The following is a 22,443-nucleotide window of genomic DNA, read 5'->3' on the forward strand; positions in this document are numbered from 1 at the left end:
TTGTCCAGTACTTATATGTTGTATACACTACCTACACATTAGTTGCTTAGTAGCCTTCTCCATTATCCGATCAAAGAGAGATGACCATGTTGTCATGAAGCTGATTAACAGTACTCTCATAACCACAGAACTGAAGAAAACAGTGTCCTTCATAAATGCTAAGAAAACCAGGCAGCAGTGGAAAAATAAAAGCAGCGCAAAAATGAAAGTCATACTAGGAAGCAACAGAAAAGAATATATAAAACAAAAGCAGGGACATTGAAAGACAATTTGAGGCAACAGAACTAAATCAAAAGACTTTAAAAGAACGAGAGAAATAAAAGCTCTAGAAGACAAGAAAAGCAATGAAATATACATTTACTTAGGACCTCTAAAAACACAAACACTAAGATATAAAAATAATCAAAAATAGAATTTAAAAATCATTTTTGAAATAAATATTTGAAGCTACAAATTCAAAGTTCATATATTTCAGTAACAATGCATATGAGTGATCAAAATGGTTAAGTACCTCCCTTGATAAATATACTAAACTTCAAAAGGAAAGAAAGAACCTAGTCATCATTTCTAAGGGATTTAAAAAAGCAGGGACCCTTCAATCTTCCCATAGTTATGATATAATGCTAAAAGAAGGCAGGGAAATGTCAAAACCCCATGGAAAAAATCATGTACTCCAGAGATCTGATAGTTGAAGTGTTTTTAAGGAAATATTTATTTATTTTTATTGGTACTTTTTAGATATACACAATGATAACATTCATCATAGGGATTTGCACCTGAACATAATGTATCTTGCTTCTTTTTTTCCTCTCATTTCCCTCCCCTTCCTTCAACTTCTCTTCCCCTCTTATTTACAAAAGCTTTTTTCCATTTTTTTCCTTCTATTCTGTTTTTTTTTGGTCCCTCCCTCCCTTCCTTTCCCCCTCCCTGCTCCAGAGACAAACATCAGAGATTTTCATATATGGATGCATTTAAGACCTATAGTTCTCTGAGACATGTTAAACAAACTATCCAGTCCACAAAAGCAAAACACAGTGCCAAAAAAACTGATAGCAAGTAAGAAATATATGTGATTACAGAACTGAGAATCAATGAACTCCTAAGGCAACGGCAGTCACAAGTCATTCTGTGGACTTTATTGACCCTGCCAAGGTACAGAGGACTAGGACTCAACCAATTAGGAAGGCTGTTTATGAGACAGGGTGAGGGGTTGGGGAAAAGCTAATAAATACTTTTTAAAGCAAATAATTCATGTACAGTCTAAATAACACTGTATAAATGTTTCAGAGTGTATAAATGGAAAGAATAAGAATGAGGTAAGATCACATAATAAAATACAGTATACTGAAAAGCTAAGTTTGAAACAAATTTTGACACGATAATGTTGACAGTAAGAGAATCAACAAAGACCTGTCTGGCAAAAATAAACCAAAAGAAAGCAGGATCATGATAGTAATATCAGAGAACCAAAAGTCAAAAATCATAAAATAAGGCAGAGAGCCACTTTAAGACAAACCTACAACCCACAATAACAACCTACAAGTCACGAGTATGTCTGCATAAAGAATACTCTTAAAGCATAAATAAGAAATAAAAATAAGCACACAGAAACACAAGTAAATATAGAAAATTAATTCATTTCTCTCAGGGATAACAGATTAGGCCACAAAAGGCTAAAATTCCTGAAAGTAAAAATAATGTAGATAATATTGAGCCTTACATTAAAAAAACACAGAAATTAATCACAAAATTGGAAAAAAAGTTCTTCTGCATATAAACTTTAAATTTATCTTTAATACCGGGGCTGAGGATTTAGCTCAGTGGTTCCAGCGCCTGCCTCACAAGTGCAAAGGCCTGAGTTCAATACCCGGTACCAAAACAACAACAACAGAAAATTATCTTTAATACAAACTTTCATCAAAGAAGAATCCTAGGTTGAAATTGTCAAGTATCTAGGAAATACCAATAGTTCAAATAATCATATCAGAAACAATAAAATATTGCTAGAGCAAAGAGAAATGTATTTATTTAAATATGTATATATCTAAATAATTAAGAAAACAAATAATTTTATATGGCATAAATTAAGTTAGGAAAAAACATATACTAAAGGAAACAATTGAAAATTGGAACAGAATAATGAAAGAAAGAAGAACGAAGAAAAGAAGTGCTCAATCTTTGGAAGAAAAAAGTTAAATTCACAAACTATCAGTTAAGTTAATTATGAAATGTTAAGAGAAAATGCAAATAACACAAATAAAAGTATATGGCAGGGTTTGGCACTAGATCCAATAAACATGCTGAATAATTAAATAAAATAATTAAACTTCCTCAGATTCAACATTTTTAAGAACATACTGTATTTTATTCAATTTTGTGGTGCACATTTTAACAGAATTTGAAGCTGAGATTCACTTTGCTATTGATGGTATCTCACAATAGCTGTGGATAAATTTCATTGTTATTTCTGGTGATGGACTTACTGTATGACAACATGCCGTCCACATTTTCCTCCACTCCAATCAATCATTTCAGAAAAAAATGAGTCTTGCTCATTGACTAAACACCATCCATTATCAACCTCTGCTAAGATAAAGAAGCCACCATCAAAACTTCCAGAATGTGCATCAGCATCTGAGAAGAAAATGTAAAAGCAAATGTTATTTACAAAGTGCTACACAGTACCGAAAACAAGGATATTATGGAAAAACATGACCTTAATGATTTTGCTTCAGAAAATAATTCTGAAAAAAGCTGCACATTGGATGTGAAATTTTTTGAAATATCTCCAGACCTAAAACCATTCCATGACCTTGATCTCTGATGCAAAGTTTCTGGTATATAAGAACTCTAATGGGCTTTCCATTCCTCCTTCCCCAGTTCTACAGCCTGCTCTGAGACTTGGCCCTAAGGCATGGATCTACATCCTCCAAATAGACTCCAGAAACCAACTGCTAGACTCTAAGACTTCTATGTGTCAGCAGTTCTTGGGTCTCCATGACTGCACTCCACTCTAATAGCAGAACAAATATAGTATTGATATTTTATACCCATCAATTTCCCAGAATTATGATTAGAAATGATAGCACTTTTGGGTACTGGTTTTTCCAGACCTCTTCCATGATCCAGATTCTTCAATAGGATGCAAGACTAAATTCACTAGAAGCCCTCCGGTGAGACATGATTTTTGACTCCAGCAAACAAAACAGTAGGAAAGAGTCCACACTTGGTCTGGGGTCCAAACATCAGGGGGCTGAGAAGAAGGCCTAGAAAAAAATATTAAAAGTATTCAAGTTTTATAGTCCTACACATTGATAATAAGGGAATCATATTTTAAATAATTTTCAAACATTACGATTTGAATATGCATTTTTTTATTCAAGAATTTGAAACTAAAACAGTGGCCTATATGAGCTATAATTTTGATAGCAAATGTTCAAACAGATGGATAAAGTTGAACACACCAGTAGTAATATAATTGATATTTAGTCATGAACAAACTCTATCTAGGGGGGGTACCAATGTTAGCAGTAAACTAAGGTTTGTTGACAAGACCTTAAATGAGTGTGTGTAACTATTCTCGGATTAGTAAGAAATTACTATGTTGGCACAGTACCTTAAATTTGATGTCAATATGGTATACTTACCTTTTCCCACATAAAGATTGCTGATCTAATTCCTATATTTTTAGTGGGAATTTTTTTAATACATTCTTGCCTGAGATTTAGAAATATCTATTACAATTTAAGATGGCCACATACTTTGGCTCAAAAATTTACTTCCAGTAAAAAAATTACTTCCACAAGAACACAAATGAATGATATTCACTGTAAATGAATGAATGACATTCACTGTAAAATTTTCATAAAACTAAAGATTTAGAAATAATCTAAATGGCCTCATTAAAGGATTGGTTAAGTAGATAGAGCACACTCAATGAGTAGTAAACAGTCAACTTAAAAGAATTCATAACTCATTATTTACTTGTATAATTACAGTGTCTGACTCCCAGAATTAGAAACTTATTCCCCAAAGTCATATGTCAGTGGTATTTCGTGGTGATACTTTGGGGAGGTGATTGGGTCAAAAGGGTGAATAGATTAAGCCATTCATGGATTAAGAGATTAACTGGTTATTGAATGAGTTGCTTTTACTTTATAAAAGTAAGCTCTCTCTAACAAATACATTCTGTCATCATGCAATGCCCTCCACCATATTATGATATATCACCAAGCCCTCACCAGATATCAACAAGATGTTTCACTATGCTTTTGGATTTCTTACTTTCCATGATTAAATATGTCTCGATTATTTACAAATTACTTAGTTCATGATAGTCAATTATACAACAGAAAATGGACCAAGACAGTACTGATACAAAAAGTTATCCAAAATATATTTCAAAGTAAAAAAGGGGCCCAAAATGCAAAAGCATATGTATGCTATGCTCATTTTTTGTGTGAGTACACATATTTACAAATAGATTTACATAATTACACACTGCTAAAGTTGTTTTTTCTGAGGAGAAATATAATAATGATTTTATTTTCTGTGTTTTTAATGTCTTAACTTTTTACATATTTGTTATTACTAGACTATGAAAAAATATAAATTCAGAAACATTTTAGCTGGACACAGTGGGCCATGCCTGTAATCCCACTACTTAGGAAGCTGAGGCAGGAGAATTGTAGGTTCAAGCTACCTTGGGTAACTTGGCAAGAGCCTTTCTCAAAGTAAAAAATTAAAATAAAAAAAGTTCTGCAGATATAGCTTAATGCTAGAGTACTCTTAGTTTCCATTCCCAGTACCTAACAGGAAAAAATTAAGATTCTGTCCCATTTGCCTTTCTTGTGCCATATTCTAATAACATGTCCTTGAGAAAAAAGAAAACTGCAGTTATCTGTCAGTACAGAACAATTCAGAAATTCCCTATTCAAACTCTCTTTTAAAACTTAAATTGTGTGCTCCCAAAATTCATATGTTGTTCTCAGAATATGACCTCATTTGGAAATAGAGTTCTAGGAGCTGTTATTAGTTAAGATGGGATCTTACTGGAATCCCAATAAGACTGGGATTCATAGCATAAGATAAAATGTGTACACAGACATAGACAGAGAGAAAGCAACATATTAGATGACAGCAAAGATTAAGGTGATATTTCTACAAGGAATGCCAAGGATTTTGAGCAAACACTAGAAGCTAGGCAACAGCTGTGGAACAGATTGTTTCTCACAGCCCTCAGAGGGAATTCTGCCTCCAGACACAAAATTTTTGCCTGAGTTTCCAGATTTCAGTCTCAAGATTTGCAACATTAACATTTTACCTGAATCTCTAGCTTGCCTACCTATCCTACAGATTTGGGACTTGCTAGATACCACAATGAAAAACTAAATCTCTCTTTAAGTGTGTGTGTGTGTGTGTGTGTGTGTGTGTGTGTGTGTCTCTCTCGCTGTGTTTATATAGAGAACTCATGAACAGATTGTTTCTCACAGCCCTCAGAGGGAATTCTGCCTCCAGACACAAAATTTTTGCCTGAGTTTCCAGATTTCAGTCTCAAGATTTGCAACATTAACATTTTACCTGAATCTCTAGCTTGCCTACCTATCCTACAGATTTGGGACTTGCTAGATACCACAATGAAAAACTAAATCTCTCTTTAAGTGTGTGTGTGTGTGTGTGTGTGTGTGTGTGTGTGTGTGTCCATCCCGTTGGTTTTATCTAGAGAAATCTAATACAATCCTTTCCATTTCTAATAACTGGATTGAAATCATAACCTGCCATTCACCACTCTCCTTAACTGGCCCCAGAATCGACCTTTCCAAGGGCACAACCTCTACAAAGCAGTGGGTAGAAATATTCCATGTTTTCTCATTAAGTCTACATATTTATTTTCATTCAACGCACAAAACATTATGTAAAATAAGCAACACAAATTGTGAAACATAATCATGGTCTTGTTTTTGTGCTTTAGAACCACACTGTTCATTTCATGAAATTTAATGCTCTCCTTAAGTTGGTAATAACATATCCTCTTAAGACAGTTTTCCTTTAAAATTGCCTCAAATATAAAAGAATTATTCAATTTTTCAGGTACCTATGGCTTCCTTAACTCATTTTTTAACAATTATCCATGTGCTGCTCAGCTTTTAAAAACCTTTTCATTCCTCTAGTTTTCTCAAATTATACCTCTTTTTCTCATGACTTTATCAGAGCTTCTTATCCTTCGCATTACTGCTGACATTTTGGGTCAGATAATCCTTCGGTAGAGACTAAGGCTGTCTTCTGCCAGATAGGATGCCTAGCATAATACCTGGACTCTTTCCACAAGGTATCAGGAACACATCTTCCTCCTTCCCTGACTTTCCACCTGTGACAACCAAAAACATCTCTAGAAATTTCCAAGTAGACCCTGACATGCAAAACAGCCCCTGGTTGAGAATCACTTGCCTATTAATACTCATACCTTTCTTTGGATGATAATAACATCAAGGCTGCATTGTATGCTGCCAGGGAAAAGCTTTTACCATAGTTCATTTTGTATTTTTCTCACCTTGCTCTTTTCCCAGGTGAATGATGGGAAAAGCGGTATCAGAAAATCAGGAGATTTTAGAAATAGATTACTCATGTTGCTCTTTGCTTGAGGGAGAATTATTCAATACAGCTGTTATGTTAAAGTTTCTCAAAATCTGTTATGTATTAGAGGAGGGAAGCAATTATAAAAGGTAAATTTGGTTTTATTATATTATTTCATTAGTTATATGTTAAAGAAAGTGAACTAAATATGAAAATCTCTCTCAAAAGTTCCTTAATAAAATCCAGTGACTCACACTTTCTCAATGAAGAATATACTTCATAAGCAAATGAAGAAAAAGCAGTTCTTCAAAATGAACAACAGTACCATATACTGCAATGAAACCTGGTGACATGAAATACGGACCACCTGTTCTAATACTTGCATGCTGTTGGCTGTTACACTTAAAATGTCACACTTGGAATGACTGAAGGGTGAAGTCAACTCTTGATTTTTCCACACTAATGGAGACGAATATAGCTGACCTAGAAGGTCCCTGATCTCCATCCATAAACTCAAGTGTGTGAGAAATATTTTTACCTTATTCAACCTAATTTATATGTCAAACCCTGAGGAAGGGCAGGAGTAAATTTACCATACTCCATTATCACAGTACTGTCTGGAAACTGCTACTTCTCAGGTTTTTCTGCCAAGGAAGTGCCTTAGTGTGTCAGTAGCATGAAGCATGACAGGGAGGAGTACAAATGGAAGCCTGCAGGCTGCACCTCACAATAGCCCCCTTGCCATCTTCCTGAGGGCCCACCCAGATCCTCACACATACGATCACATTTAGGGGGATATGGGGGGAAGTCCCAGTGAGCTTCCTTCTTGGACCTATCCAGCAGGGAATGTTGGTGGGATGGAGTGGACATCTTTTACCCTAAGCAGAACATGCGAGAGAGCTCTTTGGAACTACTCCACCTCTGAAATCAATTCATTCTGATTGTCATAATACCCCCTCTGTTTCCTCTTCTTCCCCTTCCCTTCATATATACTCCCTGGTGAGTACCTTCACAAAAAGTAAAAGCAACAATCACCCAGGAAATTTCTTGCAAATAATTTGTCACTGCCAAGAGATGCTTCATTATCCTAAAGTTGTGAGCTTTCTGCCAGCAAGTTTTCTGGATTTTCAGAGTTTTTATGCTTGGTTTTTTTTCTGTTTACTATCTTGGTACATCTTTCCCTGAGATACTGAGCAGAAAGCAACTTTGATGTTTAAATGGTAAGAAGTGGAATTAAACAGTAGGAGGGTAAGTAGATTTATATTTCTTAAAATACTATAATCAAACTATTGCATTTACTTTCATTCTTATTTGTTGATGAGTTTAATATTTGATTATGTTAGGCTGATGTTTTGAAAACTCCAGTCAAACAGAATAATGAAACATTAACTAAACTTTTCTGTCATTTCCTCCATGAACATCTTCACACATTTCTTTGGAATTAAAAAAAATAGTATTGCTAATGTATACATAGAAATTGAAGAGTCTATAGGAGATAAATTAGATATTATATGGGTAATTCTGATAAAAGGATATAAAAATCATAAGCCCTGAAGCTTCACAGTATTTGTGTCTCAGGAAGAATTAGACATATGCTATAAATGTCCTAGACACTAATTTCACATACCCCGTATTTCTGAGCTTCTAGGTTTTATCCCAAAACAAGATCCAAATCCTAAATGACAATATTAAGTAAGACCAATTGCCAGTCTTTTTCCAGGTAGCTAGTCTCCACATTAAAACAATGATCTTGGGAACTAATTAATCCTATTCCTCCATCCCGGAATAGGATTTCTTCCAAATGACCTTATCAGTTAAATTTCTTTGACCGGAAGCAACAAAAACCATTTTAGCTCATTGTATTGATTTTCATAGCAGAAAATTCCAAGTTAGAATGATTCTAGACCAGCTTGATAAAAGACCTCATCCTTAGGATCTGCCTGTTGGTTCCCAACATTCTCAGACTTTGACTTGAGGCAGCAGAAAGACAGCCAGCTTCTGAATAGCTCAAAGATCAGGACATTTAATACTGGGTCTTGTAACCCACTCACTGTCATAATGAGAAGTGAAACATACAGTGATAATCTGGGGTAAGGGGTCACCAAACTTTTTCCGTAAAGAGCCAGGTAGTGTATACAGTCTGTCATGACTAGTCAACTCTACCATTTTCGAGCAAAAACAGTGATATATAAATGAATGACTATAGCTAAGTTATGATAAATCTTTATTTTAGACACTAGAATTTGAGTATTATAGAAGTTTTAGGTATTGTGAAATTTGTATCCTTTTCATTTTAAAAAATCATCTAAAATGGTAAAAATCATTCTCAGCTCACAGACTTTATACAAACAGGCGCAGCACTCTCTAGATTACCCATTTCACCTGAAACACATAGACTGAAAACAAAGGACAAGTGGATTTCTCAAAGCAAAACTGGGATGAGTTCTGAGCAAGAGAGAATAAACGTTTCCCCCTCCACCATGAGTCTTCATTACTTTGAGCCATAGGGGCTTGAAGATGTGTTATCCAGTGAACTCAGAGCTCATTCTGAAGACAGAAGCATAACAAACAGCCCACACAGCTCCTCAGTGCTGTATACAACCCTTCAATACTCACCACTACAGTTATCCAGGAGGTAGAGCCATATAATTGTCTACCTTCTGTAATTTAAGCAAAGCAAGCAGGTTCACCAGGTGGATAGCTCTGCACTAGTAGCTCTCCAAAACCAGCATTTCCAAGCCATGATACAACCAGTGCAACATCGCCACCTTGGGGCTGCTCTGGTGGTGAATCTGACAGCCTGGATGTGAAAGCTGAGGAGCCATCTTTTACATTCAAAGCATCAATATGATGCCAGAGAAGAGATCTGCTGTCCTAGAATAAGAGCATTCCAAGGTGATTAAAGGTGTCTGGTGAATCCTGAGGCTCACATTATTCACCTTACATTCTAGCTTCACCTAAAAAGGGAAGGTTTTGCATGATGCTCTATTCTATGACATAATGTTCTAGTTCTTGGCACTGAAGCTCCTGTTTACCGCTAATCAGTGGTTTACTACCTAATCCCCTGACCTTAAACCTATTATTTTTAAATAAGCTATACAACAGTATCCTGGAAGTGAGAGGGTTTTAAAATATCAAAAACCATGCTTTTCCCTAGCCTGTTAACTCAGAATTTCTATGAGTGGGACTCAGGCATCACTTAAGGTAATAATAATGTTCAGACATCTGACATTTGCATTCTTTAAATGAGGGCTATCCTTTTTCCAGAAAAATCTACGTGTGGAACAACCTGTATCCTTGAACCTAATTCTGTAGAAAACTAATCTCACAGTCAGTTTTCCCAGTGGGAATATGGGCTTTTAGCTTCCAAAGCCTTCTTTGGCATATAGAGGTGCCTTCCTTTGCTTTTGCTCTATAGCACTACAGCTAAGGTTAAAACATAACTCACCATTCCCTGCATCCCTGTATTGATCAGCTTTTTCATCACTGGAACAAAATACCTGACATGTACAGCTCAAAAGTCAAAAGGTTTATTTTGGCTCACTGTTTCAAAAGTTGTATATCTGGTCAGCTGGCTCCAAAGCAGAAACCTGGCAGAAGGGCATGGCAGAGAAAAGCCACTATCCTGATGGTGGCAGGAAGCAGAGATAGCAATGTAAAGAAGAAAACTGGGTACAGGATATAGGACCCTCCCCCACCACGACCTACCCCTTCCAACTGGGCCCCACCCCCAAAAGCTAATTCAATTAATTCATTGATGAGGTCAGTGCCCTCAGGATCCACTTTCCTCTCTGGGCGTAACCTCTGAACACTGCTGCAGTGGTGATCCAGCCCTCAGCATATAACTATTTCGGGGGTACATTTCATAGTTAAACCATAGCAGCCTTTCATCCCTCCTCACCATTCAAGAAAACTGATTCCTATTTGCCTCTTGACAAGCAGTTTTGATTCCTTTGCCCATCTAATTTATTCTTCTTAGAACGCTGTCTCCTTGCATCTCCTGTCACCTCAGTCCCATCTTCAACTGCTAACTTTTGTTGAAGATAAGAAACCTTCCCTGAAGATGAGAGATGACTACCTATTTTCTCTATAGCATTTCCTGCTTCTTGCTATTACAGTGTTTAGCACATTGCTTTATATTGTTTTCCGTCTAATCTATGACACCATCAATTATGAAACAAACTATTAGTTTATAAAACACTAATGAACAAAAAAAAGCTACCAATAAAATTATAACAAAGCCATATTACTTAGAAATTTTGTATATTGAAAGAGTTCTTTTAGTTTAACTGTAAAATATATCTAAGAGCCTAAAGTTTTGTTAGCATTTCTTACTTAATCAACTGATGGTCTCAATTTTTCTTTTATCAAATTACATTTCACAGAAAGATAAGCAAACTGTTGTTCAAACTCACCATGATGTGTCTGATAATGAAAGCTGACACCTTAATGATAGTCCTGCAGGAGGAATGAATTGGTTACATCAGCTCTTGTGTTTTGAAATTTCTTTCTTGTATTCAAAGGGATTTGACAATTTCTTCTGCCTCTAGTTGAATTTCTAGGCGTGTGATACCAGTAATTTTCATTCTATTATGCAATGAAATCACCTATGGATCTTGTTAAAATGCAGATTCTGGCTTTGAAAGTCTGGAATGGGGTCTAAGATTCTGCATTTGTAACAAATCCTTAGATGGTGTGGATGCTCTTGGGCCAAAGACCAGTGTACACAATATGTACAGCAGATGAAAGGTTATCCTTCACAACTTATCCAATTTGTATTTTTCTTTCTCAAGATCTATAAAGTGTTTCATTAAGTCGCAGGAAAATAAGAAATGGGGTTATCCCTTGAATTATATGTATTTACTGTACCGATACAAATATATACTCCATTGCTTTTATCCTTTCCACACACGTTAACTTTTCATTCTTCCTTTTGGATACTGGGATTGAACTCAGGACCTTACGCTTGTGAGGCAAGTAGTGAAACCCCTGAACTAAATCTAAGCCCTTAATTTTTCATTGTAATGCTGAATTAGAGTGTAATTTTTAAAGTCATTTTAAGTGGATATTAAATTGTGCAGTATCAACAATGCAGTTATCTCAGTGAAGGAAGGACTATATCAACAGTTATAATCAAGCCTGCACTGACCCTGAGAACATTTTAATGACTGCTACCCAGCCACAGTGTCTGTAAGATACCATCAACTATAAAACACAACCTGATTTCCAAGATGTGAAATATGGGAAAAAATACATGCCTTAGTAGTGATGAAGTACTATACTTTCTGTGTTCTTGCCCCTTTTCCCCATCAGTGCAGTGAAATACCTAAGTGCAAGGAGTAGAAAAGGCTTTTATCAGAAAGACAGAACATAGTGTTGGGAAAGAGGTATGTGAAACATAAATGTAGTCCTGATAGTCTCATGATGATGTTTCAGCTGAGTTAGGAGTTAGTTACTCATACTTATTTATAACTCACATGTATCTGAAGTGCTATCTGGCTGTTGCTACCTATTATTTAATGTGAGTAAACTGAGGACAACCAATGAAACTTATCAGCTAACAACAGCCCAGAGTAGATGGTAGTGGTATTAAAAATAGTTTATGGTGTCATTCTTTAAGATTCTGCTTGCTGTGATTTGTTTTTTTAATCTACTATGACTTGATCGCTTCCACTCTCTTGGCAAGCCTGTTTCATTTTACCTTATTTCCTGAGTGGTATCTCCAGTCAAATAGAAATTCAACATCTTTCTATTGTTATTCACTTGGGTCTTTTAGTTCATGATCATTTCTGATAAAAGTATGTGAGTCCTTTATCTCTAAGAAGAAATGTGGAAAAATTATGCTATCATTTTGTAAAAGCATTTCATGAAATAGTATGTTCATTAACACAAAAGTTAGAAATACAAATTAAGTAATTATTATTAAGAAAATAATCAAAATCTTAGTAACTGTAGAAAAATAAATTTTAATTATCTGATTTTAGACTCCCAAACCATGGGGCAATAATACAGTCACTATTCAAATAAGAAAAGTCCTCCATCTAAAGAAATTCCACTGAAATGGAAATGGGCTTTTTATAGTTCAAAAGCATGAGAATTTAAATACAGTCATTATAATTTAGAGCTAGAAAAAGACCTTGGAAATCATCTTGTCTAAAACCCTCATATTCATAGGGTTGAGATTTTTATAGACCTTTCCCCCCTTGTAATTCTAATATTTCTTATAATCTTAACACTGTTCATATGAAAGTACAAGGTTAGTCAAATAGATTCGTAACAATAAATTTTTTCTTTTTATATTATATCATAATATTTTAATGTTAAATATTTCCCATTTAGAGAAGGGAAGTGAAAATATCTTTAGAGAAATCTCTGCCCACAACCTCTATCCTTACATAGTAGAAGTCATTAAAAAATGCAACTAGTGACACTTGCTAGGAAGACATATAACCAGTAATTTTACTAGTCAAGGTCATTAAACACAGCATTATTTTTTCCAAGACCTATGAGATGGATAACTCAGGGAAAGTTTCTTTATTTCTGGGGAATATTCTTCAAAGTTTACAGAAAAATATCCTCAAAATTTAAGCCAATTTTTCTCTAAAACATAGTTTTTTTCTTATCAAGAAAATCATTTAAAGTGAAGATCATAGTATATAACTATAGTCCCAGCTACTCTGGATGCTGAGGTGGAAGCACCACTTGAGCTCATGAATTCAAGACCTGGCTAGGCAACATAGCATAACCTTGCTTCAAAAGAAAAAATTCATTTAATTTTGTTTGGTTATTATTAACAAATTAAAATTATAATTGCTCTATTAACTGCCTCTCCTTAACATATTGTACCAGATTTTGTTACATATTGAAGTAGAAACCAAAGGCCATGTCTCAGTGTGTTCAAGGCACAAATGTTTTGTGGACATCATCTTTAATAATCTTACAGAATTAAGGGCCAGGGATTTAGCTCAGTGGTTCCACTGCTTGCCTCACAAGCTCAAGGTCCTGAGTTCAATCTTCGATCCCCAGTACCCACCGCCCAATAGAGTTAAAATGATTTCCCAATGAGTCTTTCCAACTGAGTCTTCCATTATACCCAACTGATTTCTCTGGGAATTATCTGAAAATTTTTAAATGTATTTTTTGCTTCTATAATTTACAAAATTAGGTATGACTTATTCATGGAACTAAAGCTGTTAATGTTAATGCAAGCTACATTTCTTTGTTTTTGTTTTTGTTTTTTGTTTTTTTTTTGGTACCAGGGATCGAACTCACAAACTAAATTTCTTTTTTAGAACCTTCCACAATTTAAAGCAGTCCACTAGATTTTCTATAAGTAGCTTCAGCAGTAAATAGGTAGGATAAGCTGAGTGAGGGCAGATCTCCTCCTCCTTCTTCTTAACACCTTTATTAATATACAATTGATATACTATGTCATTCACTCATTTAAAGTACACAACAAATAATCTTTAGTATAGTCACAGAGTTGTGGGACCATCATCAATCAATTTTAAGACATTTCATTACCTACCAAGGTTACCCCACACCATCAGCTCATACCCCTAATTTCTCTACTTCCTCCCAATTCCCTTAGGTTTGGGCAATCACTAATCTATTTTCTATATACTTGCCTGTTCTGGACATTTATACATGATTTGTGCATTCCTTTGGTACTAGGTGTAGAGGCACAGCAACGCTCAACAACCAGCCACACAATGAGAGGTCTGACAGGAGATTTTATTAGGGAAGGAAGGTTAAGGAGAAAGGAGAGAAGGGAGAGAGAGGAACAAAGAGAGGAAGGTCCTATTATTGATTTTGCACTGGGCTATTGCTTATTTATGAGGAGTGGGCTACCTTTAACCTATCACAGTCCAGGTTGCCCTTTATGGGTTCAGTCCTGCAGAAACAGGTTTAACCTCTCCAGACTGCTGTGGCCTTGGGTGGAGGGAAACTAAAGAAAAGAGCATGAGGTCATTTTAAGAGCCAAGAAGCACCAGGAAAATGCAGCCTGTGATGGCAGCATCAGGTCCCTAACACTAGTGATCAAACTTGGGACCCTGAGCTTGTGAGGTAATCATACAATATGTGGTTTTTTGAAATTAGCTTCTCATAACTATGATGTATTGTACCTCTATAGTCATCTCAAATATTTTCTAATTTCTCTTGTGATATTTCTGGACCATGGTTTCTACATATTTGCAAACGTTCCAACTTTCTATTATTAATTTATAATTTTGTTCTACTGTGGAACACTGTTATTACAATAATTTTAAATTTATTGGGTATTATTTTATGGTCTATGATAGAGTCTTATCTTAGAGAATATCCCATGTGCCCTTGAGAAGAATATGTTTTCTGTTGCTGTTGGGTGGTTTGTTCTATAAATGTTAGGTCTACTTGGTTTCCAGTGCTGCTTAAGTCTTTTCTCCTCCTTGTTGCTCTTCTGCCTAGTTGTTCTAGTCATTATTGAAAGGGAAGTATTAAGTCTCCAACCATTATTATTGAATTGTCTGTTTGATCCTTCAGTTTTGTTAGAATTTTTTTCATGTATTAGCTGTTAGATGCCTCTATGTTTATAACTGTTAAATATTCTTGATGGATTAACCTTTGTCTTTGTAAAAATTCCTCTTTATCTCTAATAACTTTTTGTTTTGAAGACTATTTTATATGATAATTGTATAGTTCTCTAGCTTTCTCATGGCTCTCATGTGCATATTTCTTCACTCTTACTTTCAACCTATTTTAAAGTGTGTCTTCTGCTCAGTTGAATTTGTTTTTATATCTGACAGTCTCTACTTTTTAAGTTGATTGCTTAATATATTTATCATTTATGTCACTATTGATACAGTCTGAGTATGTGATTTTTTTTTGCTTTCTATGTCTCATGTTCTCTTCTTGTTCTTATGTTTCTTCTTTATGGCTTTCTTTTTCCATAATTTCTTTTGCCCGTATTTTATAGTTTAATGTTTTAAGTTTTAATTTTTTTAGTAGTGCTACTTTCTTGGTTGGTTACTCTAGGTCTTAATATATACACTATAACTTATTAGAATCTACTTCAAATTTATACTAACAATTCCAATAATATATAAACATCACTCCTCTATAACTTTATTCTTTCTTCACCCTTTTTTGCTAATCTTATGCATATTACATTGATATACGTTACAATTCAAGACATTATTATAATTTTTACTTTATATATAAACATGTTTTTTAAAAAAGCTGGGAGGACAGCAAGTAAAAAATAGTAGATTTTATTATATGACCCTTACTATTTATTATTTCTGATTCTCTTCATTTTTACTGTTTTTCTCTTGAATTATTCATTTGTTCTGTGAATTTATCTGATATCTTTTCCTTACTCTCCCTAGCTTGGCTTTACCCATCAACTTCAGATATTTATTTGTTAAATATTATTACATTCTTGTATCTAATAGGTCTAATGATACAATTACATACACATTGTTTTATATAATTACTTTTTAAAAATAAGAGAAAAAATGATAAATATTATCTTTTGTAATGATATATTTATCAATATTTTTTGTTTTATCACGTGGATTTGAATTACTGTCACTGGTTTGCTATCTGAAAAACTTCCTTTAGTGTTTCTTACAAAGTCAGTCAGTGCTATAGGTTAGATCTGTGATGTTACCCAGAATGTCCGAGTGTTAAAGGCCTAGTCCTCGGCTTGGTGCTAATAGAAGGTGGTGGAAACCTTAAGAAATGGGACCTAGTGAGAGGTCTTAGCTCACTTGGATTGAGCCCTCTGAGGGATTGTGAGACACCAGTCTCTTCCTATCTTTCCTTGCTTTCCAACCATCATGAAGTGAGAAGCCTGTTGCACCACATACTCCCCATCTTGTCATACTGCCACAACAGGCCCAAAAGCAACAGGGCCAGATAACCATGAAATAAAACTATCTGAAAGCATGAGGCAAAAATAAATCTTTCCTCCTTATAAGTTGATTATCTCAAATATTCGTTACAGTGATACGAAATTGACAGTTTGTTAACAAAACAAAAACCCTTGTTTTTATTTATCTATTTCCTGCCTTCGTTTTTGAAGAACAGCCTAGCAAGATATAAGGTTCTTGATTAGAAGTTTTTTCACGCAATATTGTAAATATGTCATCACTTTGAAAGAATCCGCCCCCATAGGTTGAACCTTACTGGCATTTCCCTGTATTTGACAAGCCATTTCTTTTTGCTGCTTTCCATATTTTCTTTGTCCTTGTCTTTGAATATTTTTACTTTGAAATGGATGGGTGTAGATTTCTAGGTTTGTCCTGCCAGGAAATTTTTTAAGTTTTTTAACTGTGTCTATAACGTTTTTCATCAAATTTGGTGAGTGTCCGAGCCTTATTTCTTTGAATAATTTTTATGTTTCTTACTGTTTACCCTCTAATTTATGATACTGATTATGCAAATTTTGTTATGCTTAATTATGTCCCATATTTTTGAGCCTCTGTTCATTTTTTATATTTTTCTCTGTTCCCTAGATAATATCATTTCTATCAATCTATCTTCAACTTTTCTGTCTCTCCTGTCAGATCAAATATAGTATTGAGCATTCTGTTAAACATTTCATTCCAATTATATACTTTTCAACTCCAGAATTTCCATTCGATTCTTTTAAAAATCATTTTTATATCTTTATTGATATTCTCTATTTGATAAGACATTGTCATAATTTCTTTCACTTCTTTATGGTGTTCTTTAGTTCTTTGGACATATTTATAATAACTACTTTGAAGTCTGCTTGATCATTGAGTATTAAGTTACAGCAGACAGAAGTAAGAAGTTCTGGTGTGCTACTGCACTGTTGGGTAACTATATAAACAATTATGTACTTTATATTTCAAAAAGCTATAGAAAGGATTCTGAATGTTTTCACTATAAGGAGATTATTATAAAAGTTTAAGAAGTTAGATATACTTAATCTGATTCAAACATTACACAATGTATACATGTATTAAAACATATGATACCTCATTAATTTGTGTAATTTTAATGTTTTCATATATAAGTTAAATAAAGAAAAAACTCATCAAGCTAAATTATAAATCATCTAGAAATTCAGAGAGAATCAGAGCAAGAGATAACTAAGAAGAGTCCTCCTGGAGTTAGAGCAAACAAATGCCAAAGACTACCCACTGAGACTACTCTTGCAAAGAGTCCTGAATTTAATTGGATCATACTGTGGAACAATTAATGATCCATGGTCTTACTAAAAATAATAGAGCAGGGCCTGGGATTTAGCTCAGTGGCATCGCTGCCTGCCTTGCAAAAGCAAGGTCCTGAGATTGATCCCTGGTACCAAAAATAATAATAATAATAATAATAATAGAGCAATGATCCAGCAATTAGTAGAGGGTAACAGCTGGCTATGATACATATAGAGGCAGGTACAGTATGTTAATAAAAAAGATTAAAGAGGGATCAAAAATATATTGCTAAAAACCTCTTTATCCCAGGTAGCTGTGTACATAACCCAAAGCTTTGACTTCTAAAGAGCGACTTTAGAGGTTGCAAGCAGTGGGAAGTAAAGATATCACTGAAATAGTTCAATGCAACTACCAAAAAAATCAACAGGAAAACAATAATAAGCTTGGAGAGGGGATTCAGTATGCTGAGCTGTGACATTATTTTACTTTAAATGTCCAGTTTTCAATTTTCAATTAGGAGCCACACAAAGAAAAAGGAAAGCATGACCCACAAATGGGATGGATGGGAGGACCAGACAACAAAAACTGAGACGATTGACATTTGAGAGGACCCAAATGTCAAATTCTCTAAAACATAAATGTATTTTTAAATTCATGTTTCTTCTAAAGAAATTAAAGTTAGTTGTACCTGAGACATCTACTTTGTTGAAAGTCAAGTTCTTTATAATAGAATCTGGCTGCTTCAATTTACAAATCCAAATACTTGTATTGTAGATAGGTAATTAATTAGATATCTTGCAGGCAGTTAGACAGGATCCAACACAGTAAGGAGTCAACAAGGAGAACAATTGAGGCACATTCACTGGTTAGCATTATAAAAAAGAAAAGAGGTACTACTTCCCCTAGAGACAGAGGCAGTGATTGATATTCTAAATGGGAAATTCCTTGTATGTGACTTGTTTTCCCAGTTGATCACTATGTAATCAATATTACCTGGGTGACTGTACTTCTGATCTTTTTCGTTGGTCATGGTTTTGTCCCATTTCATTCTCACCTTGTAATTTTCCATTCGGTTTTATAGTTTTGTCCCACTTTGTACCTGCATCACCTCATGGCTTTGCCATACGCTTTGAAAAGCGTAGTGAGAAGGCAACCCATTTTCCCGTCCCCCTTTTGTCTTTCTTAGATGGAAACTATCTTTCTCTCAATAGTTTTCCTATTCTTATCCTCTGTTGTTCCTATAATTCATTCTTTGGTTTTAGAGAACATGAACATGCGTTTTGGATATCTCCAGATTTGGGACTTATATCCATTCCCCCTGAGTCACTAGCAAATCCTTGAGATTATCTCTAGTACTTATTAATTCATGCCTACAGAGATATTTATTGAATGTAAGCCTTATTTGTTTATTTATTTATTGTGCTGAGGGTTGAATCAAGGGCCTTGTGCATGCTAAGCAAGTATTCTACCACCAAGCTACATCCCCCAACCCATTTCTGTAATTCCGGTATGTGCAAGAAACTGAAACATTAACCCAGGGCTTTAAGAATATTATTGTCTTTAAACTACTATATCTACACAGTAGTTTATTTACTGAAGCCAGAAGGTATCTGGTTTTCATGTATAAATTGTTCTGGAGCCCACGTGATAGATTTCAGCACTTCTCTTAAATGGACAGAAAATTCCATAAGCTGGTTTGGCCCTAGCTGAGCCCCAATTCTCAGTTGCTTATCTCCCTGTCTAGCTCAAGCACACTAGCAGACCTCTCTAGTTAGTAGGCAGAATATCTTTATCAATTACTTTGCAGGAAGGGCAAAAAAGTCAGAAAACAACATACCAAAACAACAAACAAACAAAAAACTAGAGCTTTGGTGACCCCTTGTGGGAAGTTTCATGAATAGCCCATATAGCAGTTTCATAGTAGAATCTAAAACAAGTTTCTAAGACCATAATACATTAATGGGATTGCTGACAGCCAGTGGGCTTGTTACAATCTGGAAATGCATATACATGCATAAAACAATCAACTACATGTTAATAACTATTGGGCTATGAGAGCTTTCATATATACAAACATATCAGGTGTAATTTAAAGTAAGTATTAAATATGTTTAAAACATCCTAGAATCTTTTATCCTGTCCATAGGATAAGAAGGAACTTCCAACCATCCATTAAGAATTTCATTCTCAGTGGTACTGCTGCTCGCCTTATGTCCTGAGTTTGATCCCAGATATAAAAAAAAAATTCATCCTTCCTGAAAAGGATCAAGGATCAAATTACAAGGAAGTTTGGGAAGAGATTGTGAATTAATCAAAGTAAAACTACTGTGTCTGTAACAAGGAAAATGTAAGTTCTCAATCGATCAATCAAAATTATCATTTGAACACTTAGTAGTTAACATTAGTATTGTTAGATGTAAAAAGTACAGTTAGAGCATAAATTAAAACATTTTCTGGTTAGATTCTAGTTACTGACAGCCCATGACTTACGATTCAACTTATGATTCTTTACTTTGTAATAGTGAAAAAGAGTATGAACACAGCCATTCTGGTTTTTTTTCCCCCTCAGTACAGCATTCAATAAATTATATATCCATGACTTTCCTGAAAAATAGATTTTCTAGATGATTTTCCCAACTGTAGGTAATATAAGTGTTCTGATCATTAGGCTGGGCTAAATTACAGTCTTCAGTAGATTAGAAATATTAATTTTTAAACTTACATTCTTTTCAACTTACTATGAGTTTATCAGGACATAAGCCCATCATGAATTGAGGAGCATATGTATATTTATGGTTGATGGGATGAAGAACAGATTTACTAATCAACAAAGAATCCATTGATATTACATACAAAAGCAGGATTCTGGACCAACGGGCTAGTGTCCCAGCCAGTACAGTAATTATTATGGCATATTTTGTGGTTTGTAAACAGCCATACTTAATACACGTGGAAAATACAAAGAATAAGTAAAATTTTGTTTTTCTGCCAGTTAATAATGAACCTTTATTTTTGGAAAGTTTCTATGTTATAAAACAATACTGTTAAATAAGAAACTGGTTTTTTAAATTTCAGATTTCTGCTTTTCTTCTGAATTTTTTTAAGGTCATTGAATTATTTTTCTTGTTCTTTATATATCAGAGATTTAAATGTTATATTATCGTTTGGCAGTCAAAGAACCATTATTTTATAGCCATGAATTTGTCATCATTTGTATTGATTTGTATTTTGTAATTTGGTACCTAGTAAAACTACATAGAAAAATGTAGTAAATATCAAACTACATGGATGAATTATTTTATGTAAAACATTTTAACGATTTCTAATACAAGGAATTTAGATCAATTGATCTGCTTTGAGAAAAAAATTATAGTTTTAGCAAAAAATGCATCTCTGTTTTGTGAAATTTTTTTAAATAAGAAAATAGGCAACCTTGTAAAGAGTATGTAGGAGAATAAGTAAGTTTCCTAAAAAAACCAGAAAATAATGTGTAAAAAAATAGTTCTCTGCTTAATCCTGTAACAGAAAAATGAAACCTGCATAATGGATTCCTTTTAGTGACTTTTGCTCCTTTTGCTACTCTTTCTTACTTACATTATCTTTCTTACTTACATGATAAATTATCTTATAGAGACCATCGTCAGAAGCTAAAATAGATTTCTATGATTTGTTGAAGCTAGAGTTGAGTAATACTGGGTAGGAAAAAAATACTGGTTAGGTCCCCTGATTCAACACTAACTATAGTAAACCAATATTTCTTCTACATCAAAGGTCCTAGGACTTGGTGTTTGATGAGGCCAGATAATAGATGAATGGATGAGAGTGAAGAAGTAATCAAATGTAGGCTACTATTGCAGAAAACATAGCTGAGGAAAGAATCAGAGGGATGGCTGACATTAAAGGGGCACATCAAACAGTTTTTAAGTGGAGGGCCATGGGCCTGGGGAAAAGACATGAGCAGAAAAGTTGAAGAAGTTGAAGGCATATGAGAAAATAGGAAAGCAGGCAGAATAGGATTCTAGTCTAAGACCTCAGCAGAAGGCTTGGTCTCTAGAAGAAGGGGAGACAACAAATCCATTTGGATTGGAGGGAGAGTCAAGGATGAGCAAGGTTCAGAACTGGAGAGAAGATAAGGGTGTCTGAAAGTTTTCATTCTTTTTTTTTTTTTTTTTCTTTTAGTACCAGGGATCGAACTTGGAACCTTGCACTTATGAGGCAGGCAGTGGCACCACTGAGCTAAATCCCCAGCCCAAAAGTTTTTATTCTTAGTACCTCAATATTCTCAATAAAATAAAGGACTTAAGTACCAATAGGAAGTAAGTGAGTGTTAAGGGCTTATATGATGATGGTTCAAAGCAATCCCCAAGGCATTCATGTGTTAGAAGTATGATTCTCCAGCATGGCAGTTGTGACAGGTATTGAGGCCTAGTGGGAGGTACTTAGGTCATTGGGGAAGCTGCCCTCGGAAGGGAATGAAATTGTTCTTGTGGGACCCCTGAGCTTTCAGGAGAGTGAGTTATTATAAGAGCAAGTGTGACTTCTGAATCATTTTCTGGCTTGCTGTTTAATGATATAATCTCTTCCTTCTTCATGTACTCCGAAACATTGTCACACCATCTTCCATGAAGTCCTCACCAGAGCTGAACTGATTTTGGCATTATGACCTTGAATTTCTAGACTGTGAGATTAAAAAAAAAAAAAAAAA

At 34.6% G+C, this 22,443-nt stretch overlaps 1 long non-coding RNA gene across 1 annotated transcript in view; it reads right to left on the reverse strand.

The window, feature by feature from the left end:
* Positions 1 to 2,381: 2,381 nt before the first annotated feature.
* LOC104863881 overlaps positions 2,382 to 22,443 on the reverse strand; it is a 42,267-nt gene continuing 22,205 nt past the window's right edge. The window contains exons 3-4 of the long non-coding RNA XR_780706.1: positions 3,114 to 3,266; positions 2,382 to 2,634 (exon numbers count right to left, since the gene is read on the reverse strand). This is a non-coding gene — a long non-coding RNA (uncharacterized LOC104863881). The remainder of the gene's footprint in view (positions 2,635 to 3,113; positions 3,267 to 22,443) is intronic.

Source organism: Fukomys damarensis, unplaced genomic scaffold (assembly GCF_012274545.1).
Source record: "Fukomys damarensis isolate Sample0158 unplaced genomic scaffold, DMR_v1.0_HiC HiC_scaffold_14, whole genome shotgun sequence".
NCBI lineage: Eukaryota > Metazoa > Chordata > Mammalia > Rodentia > Bathyergidae > Fukomys > Fukomys damarensis.